We start from the raw sequence: 9,860 nt of genomic DNA on the forward strand, positions 1-9,860 counted from the left end.
TTTCACCCCTTTTTATATTTAAAAAAATAGAAATTAAATTTTAAATTTTAAACATTAAATAAAAAAATTCTTTTCCTAAATTATTATATTTAAAAAAATATTTTCTAATGTGTATAATATTTATATTTTATAATCAATTTACTTAAAATTTAAATAATATTAAAATTTATCATTATATTTTATAAAAAAATAGATATTTAAATACATTAGTTTTTAAATTATATTTATTAAATATACATATTATATACAATATTTATATCTTTAAAACATAATATATTACATAAGTTAAACTTGAATAATATATATAAGATAATCTAGACTTGAGACTTCAATTTTGTTTTGTTTTTGATGTGGGTTCAACCTGCAAGGCAACCCCAAGGCACGATCTGATCTCATCGCTTATGAAGTCGGAGTCTTGCACTCAACAAGACTTGATATCTCTAGTGGGCTTTTTATGAGACACTCAACTTCACTAGTGGGCCCATTAATGACTTGAAAACATATTACAACATCACTAGTATAATCATGTTGTTTAACATAAGAATATCAATCAGCATTTTTATCTTAATCTCACCTCCCAACATCTCTCTTCCACACACAAAATATTAATTTAATATTTATTAATTATACATAAAATAATTAAATAGTAATGTTAATTTAATTATTATTCTACGAAATGTAAATAATATTTATTTTCTTCTTCTTTGCTAATTTTAGAGGGCTTAAGTGTAGCAATTCACATTTTCTAATTAATAAAAATTAATAATTTATTCATTACAAAGTATTTTAAATATTCCCTTCACAAATATTTCTTTAGTATTTTCTTATTCTAACAATAATAGATAAAGCTTGTAATATAGGTTTCATTCAGTGATCTTAAATATCCATAGTTACATTATATTTTTAACCCCAAGATCAAGATAGATTGTAAATCATAGTACACCTAGAAAAATAGGCTTGAAATTAGGTTATGTAGATATCTATGGGATAAGTAAAACATTCTAATTATTTTGACTCAATTATTACTTTGTCAAATAGTTTACATCTGTGAAGTAGATTCAAGGATCATGTGTGAGCTATAAGCATTGCTTTCTCATTGAGGAAACACACAAGAATATCTTATTAAACTACATGCTAAGTATAATTTTCCATCGTATAGACCTCCAAAGTATATGCCACTAAGCTATAAGAGATTCCTTAAGGATACATACCAATAGTAAAGCCATTGGAAATCAAGAATGGTGGTCACAGTTTATATTACATGAGTATAGGTAGCTCATGTTAAGAATTAGATTGTATTTTTCATAACGTTTATATGCAACCCCTAAAATTTTATCATTTATTTGAAGAAAAATTTGACTTGTTTGGGGGAGTTGACCAAAACAAAGTGTGCACAAGGGGACATTCCCTTAACATCTCATTATTGCTGAAACACCTAAGGAAAAGGGACACATCCGTGTGTATCCTTGGTTTGACACCCTTAAAGGAATTACAAAGCCTTTAATATCTTTACAAGCCCCAAAATAAGTATATAAAAGACAACCCAACTCCATCAAACTCTATACAAAGTTTCCAATGCTGAATCTACATTGGAACATTGTTGTTACCTTTTTCTATCATTTTTGCCTCTAAGGCTTTAGCAGTGTCATAGGTTGCATGAAGTCCAAAGAAAAAGTAGCAGACTAGAATTAACCTTGTCCAAACAACAAACTTGATGAAGGAAGAATTTTCTATGGAACCCAAAAGAAGTATATAATTGAAAACAATAGACAAGGTAGGTATTCATGCTACCAATGGTACTCCCCACACCTTTGGAACCTTAGCCTTTGGATCAAGAAAACTTAACCCTAATGTCCCTAAGAATAATATGGGGACCGTAATAACATAGCCTATCCACCCATCACTATTAGTCCAATATATAATAGTCCCAATGGAGGAACCAATAACAATGACTATGAACATTATGATGAGTAATAGGTCCCTATTGTTTGTTTCACCTATTACATAGTATCTTCTAACTAATAGTCCAATTACTACTAGAAAGAATATGAACAAGTTGTTGATGGAGAGGAGATTTGGAAGGATTTCTAGCTCAATGAAAAATGTAATGATTGAAGTGGCTACAACCATTATAATTGTTGCATTGATAGGAGTTCCAATTTTCTAATGTACTAATGCAAACCGTGGGGGTAATAAGTGTGTTCTTTCAATTTGTGTGAGATAACGAGCTTGGCCTAAAACACTTACCATGAGGACAATTGTCATGCCCTTAAGTGCTCCTATTTCTACAATGTACTTTGCCCAATTTAAACCCACCCTTTGATGTAATGTTTCATATGGGGATGAAGTCATATTGGAGTGAAAGAGAGGCCATATGATAGCCAAGTGAAGGTCATACAGGGGTGAAAGGGAGGTCATACAAAAACCATAGGAAGTTTGTATGGGGGAGAAATAGAGGCCATACTACAGCCAAGGGAAGGTTGTATGGGGTCAAAGGGGCAGGCGTACGACTATCAATGGGAGGCCATACGGGAGTCAAAATTATTGTACAATAGTGGGTTGGGATGATGTATATGATAAGTACAGCTCAGAGGGTACTATGAAGGATATGGCAAGAGTGGATGGTGTGTGGAGGAAGGACTAATTATGTTTTCTACGCATTAATATTTTATGCATCCACATAGGAAGACCACCTATTAACAATTTACATATGATAGAGAAACAACAATAACTCTCTAGATTTGTCAAATATAATAATAGATAAAATGCCGCTCCAATTTTTCAAATCTGAGCCAAATCATACAAATAGAATAGGGTGAGGTTGAATCCCACCAAAACTGAATGAGCCAAGTAGGGAAGATCCTTCACTTTCAAAATGGCGAACAATAGGGACCTCCAATAGGATTTTGCAGTACAGAGAAAATAATCCAAATTCGATGCCTAAAATAACCTACAAGAAGGCCTTATAAAGAGTTTCGAGGAAACTTCCTGAAGGATTACAAATAGCAATAAGCCAACAAGTACTAAAAAAAAATTAAGAGTGGGACCTAGAGATTAAAAACATTAATTCTTGGCCACATAACAAAATATTATTATTTAATAATATTTGGGACATTATAGTCCTTCGTGCCCTAAAATTTCTTACCCTCAAGCAATTGCAAATTTGGATGCTCTAGAATTTTCTCACCTTCCCAGGTGGCATCCTTGATAGGAAGATCCTTCCATCACACAAGAAACTCCTTAATGGTATGGGACCTAATCTTCTTCTCCTAGACATTTATGATCTCTACTGGTTCTAAAATTAATTTCCCTTCTTCATCAATGGGAGGAAATTCCTTTGACACTGTGACACATTTTCCAATAGCCTTCTTTAATGATGACACATGAAAAACATTGTGGATTCGACTCCCTTCAGGAAGCTCCAATTTGTAGGCAACTTCTCCTATGTTTCAAACAAATCTATATAGTCCATAGAAGCATGGTTTTAGTTTTTCCTTACAAGACAACTTAAGGAGGATTATTTATACCGTTGAAGTCAAAGGTATACCAGATCACCCACCTCAAAACTTCTCTCAATTTGATTTCGGTCTGCAAATATCTTCTGTTGATTTGATCCCTTTTTAGATTTTCCTTGAGAGATCTCATGATATCTAAACTCTCCTATAGCCAATCTTTAATCCTTGGTGCATGACTATCTCCCAATGTCAAATCCATGACTGATGAAGGTTCATAGCGATATAATGCTTTGAAGGGTGGCATGCCTATTGACATGTGATAGGTAGTGTTGTAATAATGCTCACCCAAATGCAAAAAATGCACTCATGCCTTCTACTACATTAAAACATAATTCCTCAGATATCCCTCCAACCATTTTTTCACAATCTCTGTCTGTCCATCTGACTATGGATGGTAGCTCATACTTGGTGAAAACTCCATTTCTGCTAGCCTAAATAACTCCATCCAAAAAATGCTAAGGAATTAACTATCTCTGTCACTTGCTATATTTTGTAGAAGACCATGCAAATAGAAAACCTCATAAAAGAACAACTCGACCACTTGTGATGCTTGGTACCTAGTGGAAATGGAAAAGAAATGGGCATACTTGGTCAAATGATCAACCATGACAAAAATGAAATCCTTCCCCTAAACTTTGGGTAGCCCAGTGATGAAATCCATTGAAATACCTTCTCACTTTTGATCAAGGATTGTCAATGGTTGGAGAAGTCTCGTAGGTAGGGTATCCTTTAGAATTCTTTCCTTTATTTTTGACTCAGGTACTAGATAAATCCTGCCCTTTTAGTAGATAATATCATCTACCACCTTATACCTATCATCTTCTACTTGACCATCCATCAACCCTCGTTATCTCAATATGTATACATCAACATGACCATCCTTCGAACCTCCATTTGATGTTCCCCTAAGGACCGCCTTCTTTCCATCAACTTCGACTAAAAACTCCATTTGTTTGAAGCTTTGTGTCTACTCATCCAAAGTTTCCATCCATTGGATGCGAAGAATGACTTCCATGTCATCTAGATCTACTACAAAGAAATTTTTTCAATCACCGTATGGTTTCCCATGGTAATGCTAAGTTGTGGGACCAAATGGGTACATGATAGGAGGTTTCCTCTTACTACCTTGACTTGGAATCTTGCACACCTCTTCGTTTCGCCAGTGATGAATTAATGAAATTAAGTGTGGCCCCAATGTCCAGCATGAATATGACCCATTGTCCTTGGAGAGTTCCTTGTACCTAAAAAATAGTACACCTTGGAGTTCTCGCAAGAGAAATGGTTCCTCCTTGATGTAAAAGTACAACAATCCTTGCTACATGATTTAAGTTGCCCTCTTTTTAAGTTTTTTGATCATCTTCTTTGACTCATAGTTCCTCATCCTCTTCACCTTCTGACATCATCTCTATGTAATGGATCTTTCCCTTCCCTAAGCATTGGTTTCCTAGTTCCCATGATTCCTTCCACTTAAAAAATAGCTTCCTCCTCCTCAAATGTTGTCTCGTAGCTTCATCTATTGGCTGCTTCTTTGGAGGGGGCTTGTTGTTTTTCTCCTTAAGAATGATGGGTGGCCTAGCATGTGAGTAACTTTTAGAAGAAGAAGTGGATGTTGCCATGTCTTGTGCCTTCTTGATTTCTCCCACAAGTTTTTTAGGGTTAAAATCCTTCACCCAAACCTTTAAGGGTTCAATCAATCCATCCATGAATAAAACAACAAGTCTTCTCTCTAAAATATTTGTCACTAGTATTGATAGCCTGTAAAATTCTATAATGTAACTCTCTATTGCTCCAGTTTGCTTTAGTTGTGCCAACTCCTTAAAGTTGAGCTCTAGATCCTTTCTGTCAAAGTAGTCAATAAGTCTCTCTATGAATTCGACATATGAAGTGATTCAATCATGACTAACAGTGACCATCCCATGGTGCTACCATTCATGGGTGATTCCCTCCAAGTGAAGTGCTGCAAACTTGATTGCCTCTTCTTTAGGCATGTGGTTGAGCTGGAAGTATGTATCAACCTTTTGAACCCATGCTCATGTTGATGTATACCCATATCCATCAAAGCATGATAAGTTTATCTTTCCAATGTTTCCTCTAATGTCATCATTGTAAATGCCCTGCCTCCTAGAATATCTCATCCACAAATCCACATAATCCTTGAAGGACAATTTTGCACCAAATCTGGGATCAAACTAGTCTTGATAGAATTGATCTTGTATTTCAAGGAAAGTAGGCTCTTGTTCCCTAGGTTGTTCCAACTATTGGGGAAATATTAGCATCATTGGTCATCTATGGGATCACTTTGTGTGAAGCCTTTGATTGATAGAATTATCACCAAGCCCATTGTGTCCTCCATTTGACCTTCCTTATGCCAAAAGTCAGAGGGTCTCACCAATTTAATCTTTGCCCCTTTTCCAAGGTCTCACTGTGCTATCATTTTCCATTTAACAAGGTTTCACTGAGTTGTTATCTACTTGTTAGCTCCCTTAGAGGTTGCGTCATCTCACTGCTTGATTCACCCATTCTTCCTACTGATTAGGATCTTGGTAACATCCAATGTCACTGACAAGCTAGCAAGATCACCAAATTTGATACCACTATAATGTTTTGTATGGGGATGAAGCTGTACAAGGCTGTAAGTGAGGCCATACAGCAGCCAAGTGAAGGTCATATGGTGGAGAAAGGGAGGTCATACAAAAACCAAGGGAAGGCTGTACGGGGGAGAAAGGGAGGCCATACAAAAGCCAAGGGAAGGTCATACAGGGGTCAAAGGGGAAGGTGTATGAGTATCAAGGGGAGGTTATATGAGAGTTAGAATTATTGTACGATGGTGGGTTGGGATGACGAACATGATAAGTATGGCTGAGAGGGTACCATGAAGGATATGGCAAGAGTGGATGGTGTGTGGAGGAAGGATCAACTGTGTTTGCTACACCTGAGTATTTTATGTATCCACACAGGAGGACCACCTGTGTTTGCTACGCCTGAGTATTTTATGCATCCACATAGGAGGACCACCTATTAACAATTTACATATGATAGAGAAACAACAATAACACTCCAAAACTTTCATATATAATGACAGATAAAATGTTGCTCCAATTTGCCAAATTCGAGCCAAATCATACAAATGGAATAGGGTGAGGTTGAATCCCACTGAAACTGAATGAGCCAAGTGGGGAAGATCTTTCACTTTTCAAATGGCGAACAACAGGGAACTCCAACAAGAATTTGCAATACAGAGAAAATAATCCAAATTTCATGCCTAAAATGACCTACAAGAAGGCCTTATAAAGGGCTTCAGGGAAACTTCCCAAAGGATTACAAAATAACAATAAGCCAAGAAGTACTAAACAAAAATAAAGAGTGGGCCCTAGAGATTAAAAATATTGATTCTCATCCACATAACAAAATATTATTATTTAATAATATTGGGGACATTAAATTTGAAATGCAATACTAAATGGAGCTTGATTATCAATGTCTTTGTAGTTTTGCATCAAGCAAAGAGTCAAAGCCATGACAAAATAGGCTATTATGATGAACACCATGGACCCAATTATCCCAATTGGAATATCAATGGAAGGATTCTTTGTTTCCTCTACATTGTAGAAACTACATCAAACCCTAACTATGTGAAACTGAGTACTGAAGCTGCTTTGAAAATGCCTCTAACTCCAAAGGGAAAAAAATCTAAACAATCTAGTGTTTTTTCTTGTGTTATCCCTACAATTATAACAAATAAGATGACCATAATGTGGACTATCAATGCAACATAGTTTCCTTTTGATGTAAATTTGGTGCTCTTTATGACCATAACTATAGTTATGTTGAGGATTGTAACTACTCTTGGATCCAACACATTGTAACCTTTAGCAAGTTGAGTTTTGATGTGAAAATCCATTTCTTTGTAATTCTAGACTGAAGCAAAGTAGGTTGTACATGTTCTTGATGCCGCTACCCTACTAATAACATACTCTAGTAGGATGCTTTCTGTACCTATGGATGCCACAAAGTCTCCAAATTCCACTCTCAGATAAGAAAAGGACCCACTTGCACAAAAGGGAAGGATATATAAAGTAAGAGTTACACAAAGTCATAAATAATTTCAGCTATAGCTAACAAATACTCTTCTTGAGAGATAATTTCTTAAGAAACATATACTAGAATAACTAACTTTTGTTGTAGCTAGGTTGCATGGGTATGCACTATGCCACAAGGTTCCAATTTAGAAAAAATTGACATCAAATTGGCCTTATATATATTTATCTATTTTTGTATAACTAATATATCTACAAAATTCTCAAAATAGTTTGACATTGCTAAATAATTAAATAATAATCCAATACTAATAAGTTGAATAAATAGAATATCTAGGTTACATGGATATGCATACTCACAATTTCCTAGGATGCGTTCCTACAAGAGCATCATAGCTATGGACTTCGATAAGATTTCTATTTTCTTTCATTTAGGTATCGGCTTCTTGTTTATGGAGCTTAATGCAATACATAATTAGTTTGAAACTTTGATATAATACTGACTAAAAGTAAATTTTATCATTGTTCAAGTTAGAAGTTTGTCATTTACAATATGTCATTTTTATATGATTTATGATCTTATCATTCATTTTAAAGTCTTCCTTATATATTATACATCTATACATTAATCATATATTATTATTATAAATACATGTACAAACTTTATGGCTATTCTTGTTTTGAAAAAGCATTGTCATGAACTCATAATTTCAGATTTTCTATGAATATTGAAATTATATTAAAAAAGTTTGACATGCCCAAATAAGTCTCCTATTTTGAAAATAGTTGCACCCTACTTGCACTGACACCCTAAGTACCCAAATATCCCCATCCCTATGCAACCTTGTAGAATACCCAATTTTTGGAATGGCAAGCTTGATTGGCATAATGTTGGAATTTGTAAATCTAGACAAACCTTAATCTTTGATAGGGAACCTATTTGCATAAATGAACTTATAACTATTAATCAATTTTTTACACCCATCTAAGTATTATTTGTTTTAAGTTGAATGTCAATAATTAATAAAGATAAAATGATCTAGAAATGTTAGAGTTGGACTCTTGACAACATGTAGATGCAAGTTTGTTGCATAGGTTCTAGAGTAGAACATTTCTACATGATCACATTCCTCTTGTAGAAATTAGAGGAAGGGTAGAAGCTTAAATGATTTAGAGATGTTAGAGTTTAACTATACACAACATGTAAATGTACAAGCTTGTAGCATAAGTAGAAAAATTGTACTTGTCTAAAGTATAACATTCTTACATAATCATATTCCTCTTTCAAATTCAACAAAAAATAGGATAGAAGCTTAGAGTTAGAATTTGACTCTACACATGACATAGATGCATAGGTGGAACTTAAAACTTCAAAACATCTTGTAGTTTTTATTGTAGCATCCTCTACAATTTGTATGATCAATTGATGTATAATAGTAGTTGAAGTAATACCGTATACTAAAATTTATTGATATATATATGACTAGTGAAATATATATATGTGTGTGTGTGTGTGTGTGTTTGTGTCCTCAAAAATGTTACAAAAAAACTTAATATGTATCAGGCTTTTGTCCTAAAGATTATTGGGGCTTTGTATTTACCACCAATTACAATATAACTTGTTATGTGTACTGCCAAAATGCATTATGTAATGATCAATTATGGTTAGTAGTTGTTAAGTCATGTTTATGTAGAGGCATGACCCTATGTGACCTTTGGTGACATAGAGTCATGTCTCTACAGAGACATGTCCCTTTGTACTTATATATATGTGGCAAGTAAATTGTTGAGACTAGCATCAATCTATGACATACAAGTTTGAGTGATCTTCTTACTATTCTCTATAGGTTAAATGCATTCATTTTTCAATGATCCTTTATTAAAGCAATAAACAAAATATCACTATACATCAACTTCCATTCAAATACAAAAATCTACATCTCTGTTTCTACAATTTGAGATAACATGTAAGAATATTTATTATTGTTCAATTCTGATATAATAGTTTTATCTATTAGAGATCCTTAAAATTAACATTGTATCAGAGCCATTCTAATAAGAAACTCTATTATTCAAAATTAAATCTAAAATCTCAAAATTTTAATTTTTTAATCCTCAAAATCAAAATGGTTTATCATGTAAGATTAGAGGATAGACTTGAGGGAGCATCAAACTTTTCATCATGGAAAATTCGAGTCATGATAATATTAAGAGAAATAGAATTAAAAGAATACATAGAATTAAACAAATCCATGCCTAGAAATGATCCAGATAAAACTACATGGAAAAGATACAAAAGCAAAGCCAT

At 33.9% G+C, this 9,860-nt stretch overlaps 1 pseudogene; it reads right to left on the minus strand.

The window, feature by feature from the left end:
* Window positions 1-1,584: 1,584 nt before the first annotated feature.
* LOC149528989 (cationic amino acid transporter 1-like) lies at window positions 1,585-7,983 on the minus strand (annotated as a pseudogene).
* Between the last annotated feature and the right edge of the window lie 1,877 nt (window positions 7,984-9,860).

The sequence above is a fragment of the Cupressus sempervirens genome, chromosome 11, assembly GCF_028749045.1.
Source record: "Cupressus sempervirens isolate cs-2001-9-10 chromosome 11, ASM2874904v1, whole genome shotgun sequence".
In the NCBI taxonomy this organism is placed as follows: Eukaryota; Viridiplantae; Streptophyta; class Pinopsida; order Cupressales; family Cupressaceae; genus Cupressus; species Cupressus sempervirens.